Genomic DNA, 17,135 nt, shown 5'->3' with positions numbered 1-17,135 from the left:
GACTGTACAGATGTCTCATGGGATTAAAGTACATGTAAAAACAAGATATACAACAAGGAACGGTACAAAAGAATGAGGGGGGTAAATTGAATTAAAGTGTTTTAAAACTCTTATTTTCTGGAGAATGGGAAGGTGTTAGTAAATTGTAAGTCAAGGATGGTGTTTACATGATACCCTTAAAATAATAGTAAAATAATATTAATTAACCTAATAGAGAAGGAGATATTTAAAAATACAAGATTAATCTAGAAGAAGTTGAAAATTGAAATAATTGAGAGAAGAAGGGACATTAAACATAAAAGACAAATAGTAAGCAAATAGAACGTAGATTTAAATCCAGATCTATCAGTAATTACATTAAATGAAACTGGACTAAATATTCCAATTAAAACTCTGAAGTTGTGCAATTTAATTAAAAAAATGCAGCAAAATCCTATTAAATGCTACTTGGAAAAAGATGTTAAATATAGAAATATAGGAAAATTGATAGTAAATGTATGTAAGAAAAATATAGCAAGCAAAAAAGGTGATATTGGAAATGACACAAGGTAGACCGTAAGATAGACTTCCCAGGTGGCTCAGTGGTAAGCAATCCACCTGCCAGTGCAGGAGATGCAAGTTTCATCCCTAGGTCAGGAAATCCCCGGAAGGGGGAAGTGGCAACCCACTCCAGTATTCTTGCCTGGAGAATTCCATGGACAGAGGAGCCTGTTGGGCAACAGTCCATGGAATTGCAAAGAGTTGGACATGACTTAGTGAGTATGAGACTTTAAGACAGAAAACACTTCTAGTTAAAAAGAGGGGCAATTCATCAGGGAGATACCAGAAAACCTATTTGTTTGCATCTAGTTATAGAATGTATAAAATTGCAAGAAAAAGATAGACAAATTTATAATTAGAGTGGGTTTTAGCATACTGTTAGTAACTGATTGTAGAAGCTGACAAAAAATCTGTACAGCTATAGAAGATTGGAATCAGTTCAGCCGCTCAGTCGTGGCTGACTCTTTGCAACCCCATAGATTGCAGCATGCCAGGCTTCCCTGTTTGTCACTGACTCCTGGAGCTTACTCAAACTCATGTCCGTTGAGTCGGTGATGCCAACCAACCATCTCATCCTGTCATCCCCTTCTCCTTCTACCTTCAGTCTTTCCCAACATCAGAGTATTTTCCAGTGAGTCAGTTCTTCCCATCAGGTGGCCAAAGTATTGGAGTTTCAGCTTCAGCATCAGTCCTTCCGTCGAATATTCAGGACTGATTTTCTTTAGGATTGACAGGTTGCCTCTTCTTGCAGTCCAAGGGACTTTCAAGAGTCTTCTCCAACACCACAGTTCAAAAGCATCAATTCTTTGATGCTCAGCTTTCTTCATGGTCCAACTCTCACATCCATACATGACTACTGGAAAAACCATAGCTTTGACTAGATGAACCTTTGTTGGCAAAGTAATGTCTCTGCTTTTCAGTATGCTGTCTAGGTTGGTCATAACTTTTCTTCCAAAGAGCAAGCATCTTTTTATTTCATGACTGCAGTCATCATCTGCAGTGATTTTGGAGCCCAAAAAAAGAAAGTCTCTCATTGTTTCCATTGTTTCCCCATCTATTTGCCACGAAGTGATGGGACTGGATGTCATGATCTTAGTTTTCTGAATACTGAGTTTTAAGCCAGCTTTTTCACTCTCTTCTTTCACTTTCATCAAGAGGCTCTTTAGTTCTTCTTCACTTTCTGCCATAAGTGTGGTGTCATCTGCATATCTGAGGTTATTGATATTTCTCCTGGCAATCTTAATTCCAGCTTGTGCTTCATCCAGCTGGGCATTTTGCATGATGTGCTCTGCATAGAAGTTAAATAAGCACGGTGACAATATACAGCCTTGACGTACTCCTTTCCCGATTTGGAACCAGCCTGTTGTTCCATGTCCAGTTCTAACTGTTGCTTCTTGATCTGCATACAGATTTCTCAAGATGTAGGTCAGGTGGTCTGGTATTCCCATCCCTTTTAGAATTTCCATGGTTTGTTGTGATCCATACAGTCAAAGACTTTGGCGTAGTCAGTAAAGCAGAAGTAGATGTTTTTCTGGAATTCTCTTGCTTTTTCTCTGACCCAACAGATGTTGACAATTTGATCTCTGGTTCCTCTGCATTTTCTAAATCCAGCTTGAACATCTGGAAGTTCATGGTTCACGTACTGTTGAAGCCTGGCTTGGAGAATTTTGAGCATTACTTGCTAGCATGTGAGATGAGTGCAATTGTGCGGTAGTTTGAACATTCTTTGGTATTGCCTTTCTTTGGGATTGGAATGAAAACTGACCTTTTCCAGTCCTGTGGCCACTGCTGAGTTTTCCAAGATTGGAATAGTAATAACCAAAATATTCTAACTGATTATATAGACCACTACACACAAGGATTGTGGAATCCACGTTCTTTACAAGTGTACATGGCACAAAATTTAGTATATTCAGGTCTTAAATTTATTCTGTAAATTAAACCCTTCCTATAAAGAAATCTCAGTCTCACATGTCTTTAATAGTGAATTTGCCAAATATTTAGAGAAGTAGGACCAATCTTATACCGAGTTCTCTGGAGAATGGAAAAAGAGTTAAACATTTTCCCGTTCATTTTATGAGACTAGCATAACCTTGTACCCCAGACCTGACAAAGACATTACAAGAAAGAAAAACTGCCTTAGTCAATCTCTTTCACAAGTGAAGATATAAATCTAAGCAAAATATTGGCAAAATAAGTTCAACAGTATATTCAAATGATAGGCTTCCCTGGTGTCTCAATTGGTAATCTACCTGCAATGCAGGATACCTGGGTTCGATCCCTGGGTTAGGAAGCTCCCCTGGAGGACGTCATGGCAGCCCACTCCAGTATTCTTTCCTGGAGAATCCCATGGACAGAGGAGCCTGGCAGGTTACAGTCCATGTGGTGGCAACGAGTCGGATACAACTAAGTGACTAAATACACATATTCAAACAATCAGACAGAGCACCAAGCTAGATTCAGTCTAGGAATGAAATATTTGGTTTAATATTAAAGTGTATTGTTATTAAATATGCTAACAGGCTGAAAGAGAAAAGTAATCTGCTCACAATAACCTGAAAAAGCATTTGATAAAGTCAAATTTGATAAAGCATTTTGTATCCATTTGTGATAAAAAACAACCTTAGCAAACTTGGATCTCAGTGAACTGCCGATACTGATAAATGATATCATTTAAGAAATAGACCAAACATTATATTTAATGGTAAAATTTTGAAAGTCCTGAAATTGAGACTGAGATAGGAATTTAGCTGTAATCACTTCTTTTCAACAAAAATTAGAAAATAAAAATGACAGGATTCAAATCATCCCTTATCTAGGGATACATTTGACCAAAGATATTTAAGACCTCTACTTAGCTATGGGAGATATTTAAAAACACTAAATTAAATAGATATAAATGTTCATAAGTTGGAACCTTCAATAGTGTAAAAATGTAATTCCAGTTAAAATCCCAGGAGATTTTTTTGGTAGAATTGCCAGATGGATTCTAAAGTTTGTGTGGAAATGCAAAAGGTCAAAAGTGTTCAAGATAGTCTTGAAAAGAGAAAAGTTGAAGCATTTACACTACCAGAAATCAAGAATTCTTTTAAAGTTACAGTAAACAAACCATTATGGTATTGGTGCAAGATTTGATAACTAGACCATTGGAACAACGTAGAGCCCAGAAACACAGCCACACACATGGGTGACGACAGAGGTAATGACGCAGGGTAGTGGGAGGAGTTTGTTCTGACGCAGGGTAGTGGGAGGAGTTTGTTCTTTCAGTAAACAGTGCTGGTCTGTGTGCTCAGTGGTGTCCGACTCTTTTGCGACCCCATGGACTGTAGCCCGCCAGGTTCCTCTGTCCATGGGATTCTCCAGGCAAGAAAGCTGGAGTGGGTTGCCATCTCCTCCTCCAGGGGATCTTCCTGACCCAGGGATTGAATCCGAGTCAGTGTATTGACATACAATACCTATGTATTGTAGGTGGATTCTTTATCGCTGAGCCACCAAGGAAGCCTAAACAGTGCTAGGTTCATTAGATACCCACATGGAAATAAATGAATCTTGACCCTTATTTTGCACTGTATCCAAAATTCAGTTCCAGATGGATCACAGATCTAATGGTGAAAGGTAAAACGATACAGCCTTAGAAAATAACAGAAAAATACACAGTCACAGCTTTGGGTAGGCAAAGATTTTAGACAAGGTATAAAAAGCACTAGCCATAAAGGGATCAATGTGATAATTTGGAGTGCATTAATGTTAAGATCTTATTCATCAAAAGACATCAATACAAGTGAAAGGGCAAGTCACAAAGTGGGAGAAGATAATTATGCACTCTTTGTGTGAACTGAAGTGAAAGGCGCTCAGTTGTGTTCGACTCTGTGACCCCGTGGATTATACAGTCCATGGAATTCTCCAGGCCAGAATACTGGAGTGGGTAGCCCTTCCCTTCTCCAGGGGATCTTCCAAACCTGGGGATTGATCCCAGGTCTCCCATATTGCAGGCCATAATGCAGGGCCATAAGGGAAGCCCACTCTTTGTGTATGTGTATGTATTTAACAAAGGACTTACATTCAAAATGTATAAAGAGCCTCTACTTTTACTAAATAAGAGAAGACACAATTGAACAGAATAGGCAGAAATCTTAAATAGGCACTTCAAGATGATATCCAAATGGCCAATAGACTTTATTGATCAGGGAAATGTAAATTAAAACTGCATACCCACTAGAACAGTTGAAATGTAAACGCACAGTTGGCAAAGATGTGGAATCAAAGGAATACTTGCATACTCACTTTTCAGTGCTTTATTGTAGCTGCAAAGCTGAGTATCTGCGTGCTCTATGATCCAGCAATTCCACTCCTAAACAGAGACCCAAAAGATATGTACACATACATGCCCCCAAAGACATACGGACATGTACACACACATATACACATGCATAACAAATGATGTGCATCTATTAATAAATATCTACAGTAGTAATTTGTGTGATAGCAAAACAAAGCTGAAATAATGCAAAGTTTATCAATGTGGAATGGATAATTATATTTATACAGTAGAATACTAAAGAGCACTGAAAACATATGGTTATATGTAGTAACATGGATGAGTCTCATAAACATATAGTAGAGAGAGAGAAGTAAAAGAAGACCCAGGAGAACATTTACTGTAATTTGCATCAAGTTCAATACGGGGAAACTAGTTTATAATTTTATAAGTTAAGATAGCTCTTACCTTTGGTGATAAGGAGGTTTAAGTGGCTGATTGGGGCTCCTGGGGGTACTGGTAATGTTTTCCTGTTTTGAAATCTGAGTGGTGGTTATATGGGTGTGATCCCTGTGAAGATCCATTGATTTGTATACTTTTCTAAATGTGATACTTAAATAATACTGTTAAAAACCTTGTTGAGAAAAGCACAGAGGATAGAAGCAGTTGGCTTTTGCCATTTGAACACTGGCTGTCTGGAAAGAGTGAGGTGATGGTAAACTTCCTGATTTAGGCCCGTCCCTGATCACCGTGAGTGCTTTAGTATCGTGGCCTCTGAAGGGCCTGAGGTCCAGGGAGCAGTGAAGTGTCCATCTCTGTGGCCCTTGGTCTCCCTTGGAGACACCGGAGCCCCCTGGGCTCGGCTGTATCCATAATAGATGATGCTGGCAGGGTCGAGCGCAGTGGGCAGGACGCAGGAAACCAGAGACTCCTGTTCCTCTCCCCTCCCCTCCCCTCTCCCCACGCCCACCCCCTCCTCTTTTCTTTGCTGCAAAGAGCCGGGATTCTTGCTTAGGAGTCCACACCCACAGATGAAAAAGACAGAAGGATATTTATTTTGAAAAAGGACAGATGTAAATTCATATTTTGTAGACAAGATGCAAATGCTTAGACTTCAGAATGTTGTTGGAGCATCAACCCTGTGGGCAGTAGAGAGGACTGCTTTGAGAAGGCAAGAATTTTCAGAAGCTGAATGAAAAGATGTGAAAAATTTTATTCAGGGACTGTTATGGACTGAATGCTTTTTGTCCCCCTTCCCCAATTCCTGTATCGAAGCCCCCAACCTCCAATGTAATGGTACTTGGAGGGGGGAACTTCTGCAAAGTCACAGGCTTAGATGAGGACATGGGGGTGTGCTCTTGATGGGGGTATATGTATTTAAGTGCCCTTTTATTTACTGAAAAAGCCCTTATAAGAAGAGGGGCCAGGGGAACTGCTTCTCTCCATAGTACACTCCAAGGGAAGCCCGTGGACCTCACAGGGTGGCTATTTACAAGTCAGGACAAGGGCCCTCACCAAGACCTGAATCTGTGGGCTCAGTAATCTTGGACTTCCCAGCCTATGTGAGAAATACACTACTGGTGTTTAAGTCACCAAGTCTACAGTGTTTTGTTATAGCAGCTGGAGCTGACTAAGACAGGGAAATAAAACTTGACTTGGTTTAACACCTCTGATTCCTGCAAGCTGGGGTGGTTGCTGCTTTCCTATGGATTTTATCTGCAGAGTGGGACCTCTGGGACCCAGTTTATCTGGGGTCATTGGGAGGCCCAGCCTGTTCATCTTTTGTGAGCATGGTAGTCAAGTTGAAATTTTAAAAAATGCCCTTTGTAAGAACTAAAGTTTTCAACCTGGTCCCATCTTGGTATTGAGAAAAGTCAAGGAAAGAAGCCACAAACACTTCAGTTTCTGGGAACAGAAAGTTTCAAATATGCACGCCGGTACCATATTTAGGTTGATCTCCAAATCAGGGTTTCCCTTTAAATTTTGCTTGTTTTCAGTCTAACAAAATAGGTCATAACATCTTATTTACTCCTAAAAAAGTGAACATAGAGGAATTTGCTTTTGGGTCTTAATTTGTGCCTCTTCGCCTATGTCAGGTGGGAACTGCAACTTGTTTTCTCCGATTTAACAGACAGTATGTTTAGGTGGTATAGTATTTTCTCCACAGATTTCACACTAATAAGATAGTTTAAACTGCTCTACTTCTTGAGAAAAGAATACTGACTTGTTTGGTTTGTGAAAAAGTCAAAAGAATGTCAGTGGTTTAGGAAACAGACTTAGCGGGAGCAGGTGGCCAGCTGAGTTGTCTTCACCACACCCACCGTTTCTGTGCACTGAGTCTGGCATTTTAATCCAGTGATTCAAGAGTCTGCAACGACCAGTTATCTGCACCAGCCAAAAATAGGCACAGAATCTGTTGCTTTGCATGGTATCTCTGCAAAGCTTGTCACGAGGTTTTTTTGAATTGGGAGATTTCCCTGCTAATTTGGGAAGCAGCTGAGGAGACCGACAGAGGTCTCGAGTGTCCCTGGGATCTACGCTGTCCTCCCTAAGGCGGCTCAGGTCTTTCCCCAGTTCCCCAGAGCCTGACTTTTCCCACAGCAGTGCTGAAACCACAGACTGCATCAGCTTTATTTACAAAAAAAATTTTTTAATTGTGTTTATCAAAGGTAAGTAAAATCCACTGGGTGCTGGCACAGTGCAATTAAAGTTTTGTGAGGATTAGACATTGCTACATATGTAGCATCTAGATTGTGCTTGGAATAGGGTAAATTCTCAAAAAATGGTTAGTCGCGTAGGTGTGTTGTGTGCTAGCCATGGCTAGATGCTTTACCTACAGAATGTTGACTCCTCACAACAGTTCTGCAAGATACTTATCTACTTCTGCAAGATAAGTAGCTCTGATTTTGGGCTTCCCAGGTGGCACAAGTAGTAAAGAACCTGCCTGCAATGCAGGAGACATAAGAGACGTGGGTTCAATCCCTGGGTTGGGAAGATCCCCTGGAGAAGGGCATGGCAAACCCACCCCAGTATTCTTGCCTGGAGAATCCCATGGACAGAGGAGCCTGGTGGGCTACAGTCCATGGGGTCATAAAGAGTCGGACACGACTGAAACGACTTAGCAGCAGCAGCAGTTATTATTTTATTAATAAGTAAGAAGAGCTTCAGAGAAGTTAAGTAATTTATGTAAGGTCACACAGCTGCTGAATGGCGGTGCTGAGGACTGAATCCAAGTCCATCTTCTCTTCCTCCTTCTCCACCACCACTGCCGTATTCTCTCTAAATCTGTTTCTCAAGTTGGGATCTGGGCTGCCTGGAAAGTTGTGGAAGTTTTCTTAGGGTGGTTGTCTATGAGTTTATAGTTTGAAAAATATTGCTTTGTGCAAGAGGTCAGCAAGTGTTTTCTTTAAAGAACCAGATAGTAGTTTATGCTTTAGGGGCCATACTCTCTATGTTGCAACTCTTAATTCTCCTACTGCTGCTCACAGCATGGGCAATATTTAACCAAATAGGTATGTCTGTGTTTGAATAAAACTTTATTTATGGGGAACTTCCTGATGGTCCAGTGGTTAAGACTCTTCTTCCAATCCAGGGGTTGTGGTTTTGATCCCAGGTTGAGAAACTAAGATCCCATATGCTGCATGGCATGGTGAAAACAGAAATTAAAAAATAAAATAACATCTGGAGAGACTTAAAAAATCCAAACCTTTGTTTATGGACATGGGTGACTGGCTGGATTGGGCCTGCAGGCTGCTGTTTGCTGACCCCTGCTTTATTCCGTGATCCCTTCTGTTCTCTTCAAACCCCTGCAGCTTTGGGTGCTCCAGCTTTCTCTGTCTGTCATCTTAGCAGCTTCTACTCTCTCTGCTCAGTTGTCAAAATCTCACATTCTACAAAGTTCCTGACCTTATGGAACCAACAGCCGGGTGGGGAGACAAATGTATGCCATGTGGGAAGGGTAAGAAGTAGAAGGCAAGGGGTTGGAGAGTGATGGTGGAGCAGAGCCCTACCAGAAGGGAGGCATAAACTACGTGGCTGTCTCAGGTGATGTGTTCCAGACAGGACAGCAAGTGCAAAGGTCCTGAGGCAGCAGTATGCTTGGCCTGTCTTAGAAACAGCCAGGAATCCAGAGGGGCTGGGATGCAGTGGGTGAGGGCAAGAGTGGTGGGAGAGGGGCAGGCAGGCAGGTGAGAGGCAGTTCACGGAGGGCCTTGGAGGTCATTGCAGGGCTTTATAATGAGTGGCCACTGCAGGGGGGTTGGTTTGAGCAGCTGAGTATCATAATCTGATGCATGGAACAAAGGATCCCTTTGAGCTGCTGAGTGGAAAGAGTGTATAGGGTGAGAGGAGGGGGAGGCTGGGCGCCATTTAGAGGAGGATGGTGGGAGAAGCCTATAGATTCTAAATATGATACCAGAGCCAATGATTTTCTGACCGATTGAGTAGGATGTGGGAGGAACAGAAGGGTCAAAGTTGACTTGGGGTCTTGGCCAGAGCGGGTGGAAAGTCAGAAAGTGAAAGTCACTCAGTCGTGTCCGACTGTTTGCACCTTCATGGACTACAGTCCGTGGAATTCTCCAGGCCAGAACACTGGAGTGGGTAGCTTTTCTCTTCTCTAGGGGATCTTCCCAGCCCAGGGATTGAACCCAGGTCTCCTGCATTGCAGGCGGATTCTTTACCAACTGAGCTATGAGGGACGCCTATGGAAAGTCAGAGCTGCCTTTTGCTGAGAGGGGAGGACTATGGGAGTAGATTTGCTGGGAAGATGAGATCAGATGGGATATGTTGAATTGGGACTGTCAGTTGATAACCAGGTGCAGAAGTGAAGTAGGCGATGAATTTGCAAGTTAGGAGTTTACACTGGGACTCTACAGAAGAGAATCAGCAGGGGATGGGTGGCCTTCAAAGCCAGGGGTGGGCTGGGATTGTCTAGGGACTGGGTCAGAGAAACAGTGGGCTGACCTGGAGGCCATGGCCCTCTCCTGCCCCCACCCTCTGCCCCTGCCAATTTCAGGCCTCAAGAAAGTGAAAAGTGAAGTCGCTCAGCCGTGTCTGACTTTTTGCCACCCCATGGAATGTAGCCTACCAGGCTCCTCCCTCCATGGGATTCTCCAGGCAAGAATACTGGAGTGGGTTGCCATTTACCTCTCCAGGGGATCTTCCCAACTCGGGGATCGAACCCGGGTCTCCTGCATTGCAGGCAGATGCTTTAACCTCTGAGCCACCAGGGAAGCAAGACCTAAAAGCATTTTGAAGACTTTCTTGGCAGTCCAGGAGTTAAGACTCTGTGCTCCCGGTGCGGGGAGCACAGGTTCAGTCCCTGGTTGGGAAAGTAAGATCTTGCATACTGCACAGTGCAACCTAAAAATAAATAAAGGAGTAAATAAAATGAATAAATAAAGGCATTTTGATAGCTTCCTTCCTAGTCTGTTATCTATGATACTACCAGGGCTTCCTGGAGCCCGTCACCCACCAGGTCCCTCCCCTCTGAAGCCTTTGGGGTGTCTGTGCAGCCTGCAGGAGAGTGTGGGGTACCAGTCTCTCTCCTGTCCTCCCTACACTGCTGATCCGCAGTCTGCCTGCAGGCAAAGCCAGTGATGTCTGCTGCTGTCTCCGCTTGTCCTCAGCCTGCACAGGTCTTCCCACCAGCAAGCACCACCCCCTTCCCCAGCATCATGTCATAAATATATGTAGCTGTTGTGCTGAAGACATGAAAGGATTCTAGAGAGATGTCAATCATTGTGAGTGAAGACTGACATCTTTAAAAAGTATTCCCTTGCCATGATGAAGAATGTATTGGAGATGTGGTCATGTTTGGGAGACAGAGAGAGAGTGGATAAGTTGAGTTTTAGCCATAAAGGTATGAAGAAGGGATGAGGCCAGCTGGCATGGTGGTCTTGTCCAAGGGTGAGCAGGTTCCCAGCAAAGCTACGCACCCAGGAGCCACATCCCAACAGGAGAGAGCATCCCAGGGAATAACTTAAGCAGGGCTAACTTAAGAGTAACTTAACTGGGGCACTGCTGGCCTGCCCCGAGCAGCCTGGGGCTGAGGAAGAGCGGATAGCTTTCTCTTGTTTCTATCAAGTGACATCAATTGATAATGCCTGCCTGGGGGTGCAGTCAAGGTCAGGTCTCAGAAGAATGAAGATGGTCATTGATTAATCATGTCTACCGGGAGTCTGAGGGGCTGGGTTTGCTTCAGGACCACCCTGGGTGTTTCTGAACTGACATAGCTGTCCTGGGCACAAGAGCACTGGTTCTCTCCATCCACCCGTGGTGAATCCTGCAGTGTGATCTGGCCACCCATCGAGCTAGATCTGACTGGAAACTAACCAGCGGAAGTGCAGAGTAACCAAATGTATTCGCTTTTAAAAAGTCACAGGTTTTGTGCTTTGGAGGCGACCCTTCGCATTGTTGTGGTCTGTGTTTTACATCATGGAGTGAATTACACAGAAGCGTCTAAAGAAGTGAAAACAAAGCATCTGGGAGAAAAGTACGTCCCAAGTAGCAGGAGATTTCTTTCACCAAAAGGAAATGATGTTTGTGAAAGTATTTCAAGTGCTATAAAGTGCTCTATAAATGTAATGATTTATTATTATGCACTGCTGGAGGGAAACTAGCTAAGCCATAACACTAACAATTACAGAACAGACTCCTACAATTAAGTTGGAACTTGAAGAGAACCTCCGAGGAAGGGCTTTTCCTGAACTGGATGAGACCCTTGCTGGTGAGTCCAGGCTGATGGCAGGGACCTGTGTCCCATCGGGGCTTGTGGTCCACCATGGAGAGCGGCAGTCTATCCAGTAGGGATCCAGCCCAGGCAAGGGTGGCCGTTGCCTCCAGTGCTGTGTGAGTTGGCTTCAGATTGGGAGGCAAGCTAGTCACTGAAAATGACTGTCTGCTGGGCAGGCAGACGCCAGAGCTGGCCTGAGCCAACCCCTACCCTCGAGAGGAAGTCTTCTCTGCTCCCTCCCAGCCCCTTCCAAGCCCCTCCCCTGCCCTTTCGGTACCGATTACATCAGATCACAAATATTCTTGAGTACTAATTTCTTTATAAGACTCTACTTCTTCTGATTCCCTCCAAACTGGTGGGAAATCCCTCCAAAACTGGTGTATATCCAGTTTTTTCCTATTTTCTTTCATAAAAGAGTGAAAAATTATAAACAATAAGGTACAAATAGTTTTCTCTGCTGGTATTAGATAGAAAGAGGCTATGAAATGTTCACTGTCAGTAAGCATCCAAAAATGTTGAATTGGCGGGTAATTTTTTTAAAAAATTGTACTTGTTTTATTCTTGGCTGTGGTGAGTCTTTGTTGCTGTGAGGGCTTTTCTGTAGTTGCAGTTCAAGGGCTTTTCATTGTGGTGGCCTCTGTTGTTGAGGAGCACAGACTTTAGGGCATGCAGGATTCAGCAGTTACGGCTCCTGGGCACAGGCTCAATCGTTGGTTGCACATGGACTTAGTTGCTTCTTGATATGCTGTGGGATCTTCCTGGATCAGGGATCAAACTGGTGTCTCCTGCGTTGGCAGGGAGATTCTTCACCACTGAGCCACCAGGGAAACCCTGAACTGGCAGATAATTTAAGAGTCTTCAAGAGGAGGGTTTGAGCCACTCTTCTTGGTTTCTATATGTACTCAACTGACAAAGAAACAGGACTGATTGTCACAAACTGCATTAGAAGTTAGTCTCTCTATAGTCTCTCTACAGGCCCTGCTTGTCCCTCTGAGCACATCGATGTCAGCAGATGACGGATGTGGCATTTGCTGGCCTGGGTGCTTCCCTCTATCACCATATGGCTTCTGGAGGGTGCATATCAGGGGCAGTTTCTCCTGTTGTAGTGGTCTGCATCCAGGTAGGAGGGAGAAAAAATACAGTGATTTAAACAGGGGAAGTTTAATACAAAGAATTACCAAACTCTGATGAAAGAGTAGCCATAGGATAAATGAAAACTCCTCGTGGTATGTACCCCAGGGCTGGGGGAGAGCAGTCAAGGAAGGACAGACTTGGAAGGGGTTCAGACCTTGTTGGAGAAGGTATAGTTGACCACACTGGACGGCAGAGAAATTTGCTGGTTTCACTGGTCCTCAGTCCCCGGGCAAACGGGAAGCAGGCCTCCAGGCCTCATGCAGGGTAGGTGAGCTGCTGTTGTGGGTGTGCCATGGGTGGGGGGTACTCAGCGCCTGAGGCTGGAGCACAGGAGTGTGCCTGGAAGGGCACAGTCAGGAGGACCACAGGAGATGAGGCTGGGGGAGGTAACGAGGGGGCAGAGGGAAAGAGGATGCCAGCATGCACAGGAGGCCTGGAGGGCCCGATGTCTGTCCCGGGAGGGCTCTGCAGGGTCTGTGAGGTTGCGGGAGACAGCACCTGCTGGGTGGGGGGAGCCCTCCCCGGATGTCCTCACCCCATACCATCAACTCTGTCCCCCTGCAGTCCCTTCTTCTGCATCGTCCCTCCAGCACCCTCTGCTGAGAAAGGTTGACATCGTGCTGCTATAAAGGAGAAACACTTGAAGGAGTTGCTTTCATTATTGCAGAGCACGTGTTGAAGGGTGAATCTGGGGCTCAGAGAGAAACTCATAGACAACTGACTTCCTTGGCTCCCTTCCCTGTAGCACCTGTGGTCCCAGGACATCTGTGAGGAGGGAGGGCACCCCATTCCTCTGAAGCATCCTGTTTGCTCCTGAAGATTGGCTCACACAGGGGCTGACTCGCTGTTGTTCTGTTGCTCAGTCGTGTCTGACTCTTTGTGACCCCATGGACTGCAGCACGCCAGGCTTCCCTGTCCTTCACCATCTTCTGGAGCTTGCTCAAACTCATGTCCATTGAGTCGGTGATGCCATCCAGTCATCTCATCCTCTGTCTTCCCCTTCTCCTCCCACCTTCAATCTTTCCCAGCATCAGGGTCTTTTCTAATGAATCAGCTCTTCACATCACATGGCCATAGTATTGGAGCTTCAACTTCAGCATCAGTCCTTCTAATGAATATTAAGGATTGCTTTCCTTTAAGATTGACTGGTGTTCCACAGTTGATTGGAAGATTGAGTCTTCCCCAACACCACTTTTCAAAAGCATCAATTCTTTGGCATTCAGCCTATGGCCCAACTCTCACATCCATACATGACTACTGGAAAAACCATAGCTTTGACCTTTGTCGGCAAAGTAATGTCTCTGCTTTATAATACATGTCTAGGTTGGTCACAGCTTTTCTTCCAAGGAACCAGCGTCTTCTAATTTTGTGGCTGTGGTTACCATCCACAGTGATTATATAGACTGCAGTTTCTCTGCTGGCAGCTGGGGGAGTGAGGACAGTGATGGGGAAGGACCGTGACCCTCATAGGCTGCTGCACAGCTTGGGGCGAAAGGATGTGTGTGTCAGAGACCAAGCTGCCACAGGCCAGGACCCCTGCCTGCCAAAGGGTGTGGTTTAAGACTTTACCTTGACCTTGTGGTTGATGCTGCTGCTGCTGCTAAGTCGCTTCAGTCGTGTCCGACTCTGTGTGACCCCATAGACGGCAGCCCATGAGGCTCCCCTGTCCCTGGGATTCTCCAGGCAAGAACACTGGAGTGGGTTGCCATTTCCTTCTCCAATGCATGAAGGTGAAAAGTGAAAGTGAAGACGCTCAGTCGTGTCTGACTCTTTGCGGCCCCATGGACTGCAGCCTACCAGGCTCCTCTGTCCATGGGATTTTCCAGGCAAGAATACTGGAGTGGGCTGCCATTGTCTTCTCTGGACCTTGTGGTTGGGGCAGTTGCATCTCTGACGGCTCACAGAGGGTACCTCCCTCTCTCTCTTTCTCTCTTCAAGCTAACTGGAGGGGCAGAATGCTTGAAAGATGTGTGTCTCTGCAGTCCTGGACCACTGCTCCCATCATGGCTTGGGCAGTTCCTAGTTCCTAGTTTCTTTATTGCTGCAGGTCAGGCAAGAGGGCAGGTTCCCTGCCTGTCACAGTGAGGGCTGGATCCAACTCTTGGCCCGTGGAGTAAGGGATCAGGTTTAAGTCTGGAAGGGCCCCAGCTCCTGGAGATCCTGACTTCATTGATCTGAGCTGGACCTCGACATCATGATGCTTTCACAGTGCCGCCAACTCTGCGCTGTGGTTTGAAAGCCCAGCCAAGGGGAGGACCCCTGGTTTGAGTCAGTCTCCACTCCCCGGGCTCATGCGCTCCTCCTTTTACTTATTTGTGTGTCACTCAGCTGTCACCTGGGAGCATCCTGAAGGCAGAGCTTTGTCATCCTCTGGTGTATCTGTCCCCCACTCCGTCCCTGGCTGGTGGCAGCCTCTGCCTGACTCAGTCTGCACTGACCAGCCCTTGGTTCCCTGACATCGGTGGAGTTGCCAGTGCCCCCAGGTTTATCTCAGACTCAGCCCCAGAAGCTCACTGTCTCCCCTGTGAGGAGGTCTGACTTTTCTAGACTTTCTCAGGGTTCGAAGGAGGAACTGAGGGTCCTGGAGAGGATGGCCATGAGGCCCATCACAGCCACTGGCTGACTTGGTCTCGGAACACTTGACCTGCTGCCTGTAGGGGTGGGCGTCTGTCAACTCAAATCCTTCTCCACGTTGTTTACAGACTGAAAGGATTCCATGTAGCTCCCACTTAATTGGAGGGGATGCATTCAAACCATAGTAGAGCCACCCAGAGGAATGCATGATACTACCCTTTTGGGTTTATAACCATTCCTGCCTTGGCATGCTCTACCAGGAGGTGTCCTGGCCATTTCCAGATGTGAACAGTTCCTCTCTTGGACAATCCAGTTGTCCCTCCTGGAATAAAGTGGGGATAGGGGTGGGACCTCCTTTGTCCCTATCTAACAAACCCCATTGGAGCAGTTCTCAAAGTGTGGTCCCCGGGCAGCAGCTTCAGTATCACCGGGGTATTTGTTAGAAGTGCAAATCCCATCCCCTTACTGATCCTGGAACTTTGGGGGTGCAGCCCACAATCTGTGTTTTAAGAAGCCCCCAGATGACTGATACGTGCTCATATCTAGGAACTGCTGCCTTACTTAATAGACTGGATGCCTTAGCACACTGTGAGTACAGCATGTACTTTTCTCCTCTTTCTTTTTGACTTCTGAGTCTTTGCCCCTACGCATCCCTCCGTTCTTCACGAGTGCCTTTTGAAATCACATCCGTGTTCCCGGCCAGAGTCAGGAGTCACTTCATTCATGAAGCCTTACCTGATTCCCCCTCTCCAACAGGCGTGTGCTCACCGCCCTGGGCACCCCTCCCCATTGCCTGTGGTCCCCTCCTGGCAACGCTAGCGTCCCTGGGCCCTCCTTGTATTGTTGTCGTTCAGTAGCTAAGTTGTGTCCAACTCTCTGTGACCCTGTGGACTAGAGCATGCCAGGTTCTCTATTACCCCTGTAGTTTGCTCAAGTTCATGTCCATTGACTTGGTGATGCTATCTAACCATCTCCTCCTTTGCTACCCTCTTCTCCTTTTGCCCTCTGTCTTTCCCAGCATGAGAGCCTTTTCCAACGAGTCAGCTCTTTGCATCAGGTGGCCAAAGTACTGGAGCCTCAGTATCAGTCCTTCCGATGACTATTCAGGGCTGATTTCCTTTAGGATTGACTGGTTTGATCTGCTTGCTGTCCCCTGGACTCTTAAGAGTCTTCTCCAGCTCCACAGTTCAAAAGCATCAATTCTTTGGTGCTTAGACTTCTTTATGGTCCAACTCTCACACATGTATATGTCAAAGTCATAGCTTTGACTATACCCACGATAAAGGGCCCTCCTCAGAAATGCAGAATCCCAGCCTGCCCCACTGATTGAGTCAGAATCTGCATTTCATAAGATGTGCAGGTGATTCCTATCTATTTTAAAGGCTAGGAAGCACCTTTTAGACCACCCTGAGTGTACTAAAAGAAATATATATTTTTTTTACTGATTACATTTTAATGATACTTATTCATTAGGAAAATAAATGGGATAAAGAAAAGCCCAGAAATTGACGCTGCCATGAGCAGACTTTCAGGGGTCAGTGTTAACAGCCCATCTTTGTTCTAGGAGGGACTGTATTCAGATGACCTTTAGAGACAGGAGCCACGCTTTAAACGACAGCTAACACTATGTCTTGCATAAACCAGCTGTTCAGTAACTTAAAAAACAGGGAATTCGGGGGATCGGGATGGGGAATACATGTAACTCCACGGCTGATTCATGTCAATGTATGACAAAACCCACTGAAATGTTGTGAAGTAATTAGCCTCCAACTAATTAAAAAAAAAAAAAACACCCCAAAAAAACCAGGGAATTCAAGAATTCTCTACTAATATAAAGGGCTTCTCAGGTGGTAAAGAATCCATCTGCCAATGAAGGAGATACAAGAGAAACACGGG

The 17,135-nt window shown here is 45.3% G+C and overlaps 1 protein-coding gene and 1 non-coding gene across 4 annotated transcripts in view; one reads left to right on the top strand and one right to left on the bottom strand.

Annotated features, from left to right (window-relative positions):
* The window catches only part of FHOD3 (formin homology 2 domain containing 3), a 511,278-nt gene that overhangs the window by 24,242 nt on the left and 469,901 nt on the right, over positions 1–17,135 (top strand). The window lies entirely within an intron of this gene.
* Positions 9,957–10,029, bottom strand: TRNAC-GCA (transfer RNA cysteine (anticodon GCA)). The gene has a single exon. It is a non-coding gene; the product is annotated as a tRNA-Cys (tRNA).

The sequence above is a fragment of the Muntiacus reevesi genome, chromosome 4, assembly GCF_963930625.1.
Source record: "Muntiacus reevesi chromosome 4, mMunRee1.1, whole genome shotgun sequence".
NCBI classification, from domain to species: Eukaryota; Metazoa; Chordata; class Mammalia; order Artiodactyla; family Cervidae; genus Muntiacus; species Muntiacus reevesi.
The sequence above is the reverse complement of the archived record's forward strand: the minus strand, read 5'-3'. Positions and strand labels throughout refer to the sequence as shown.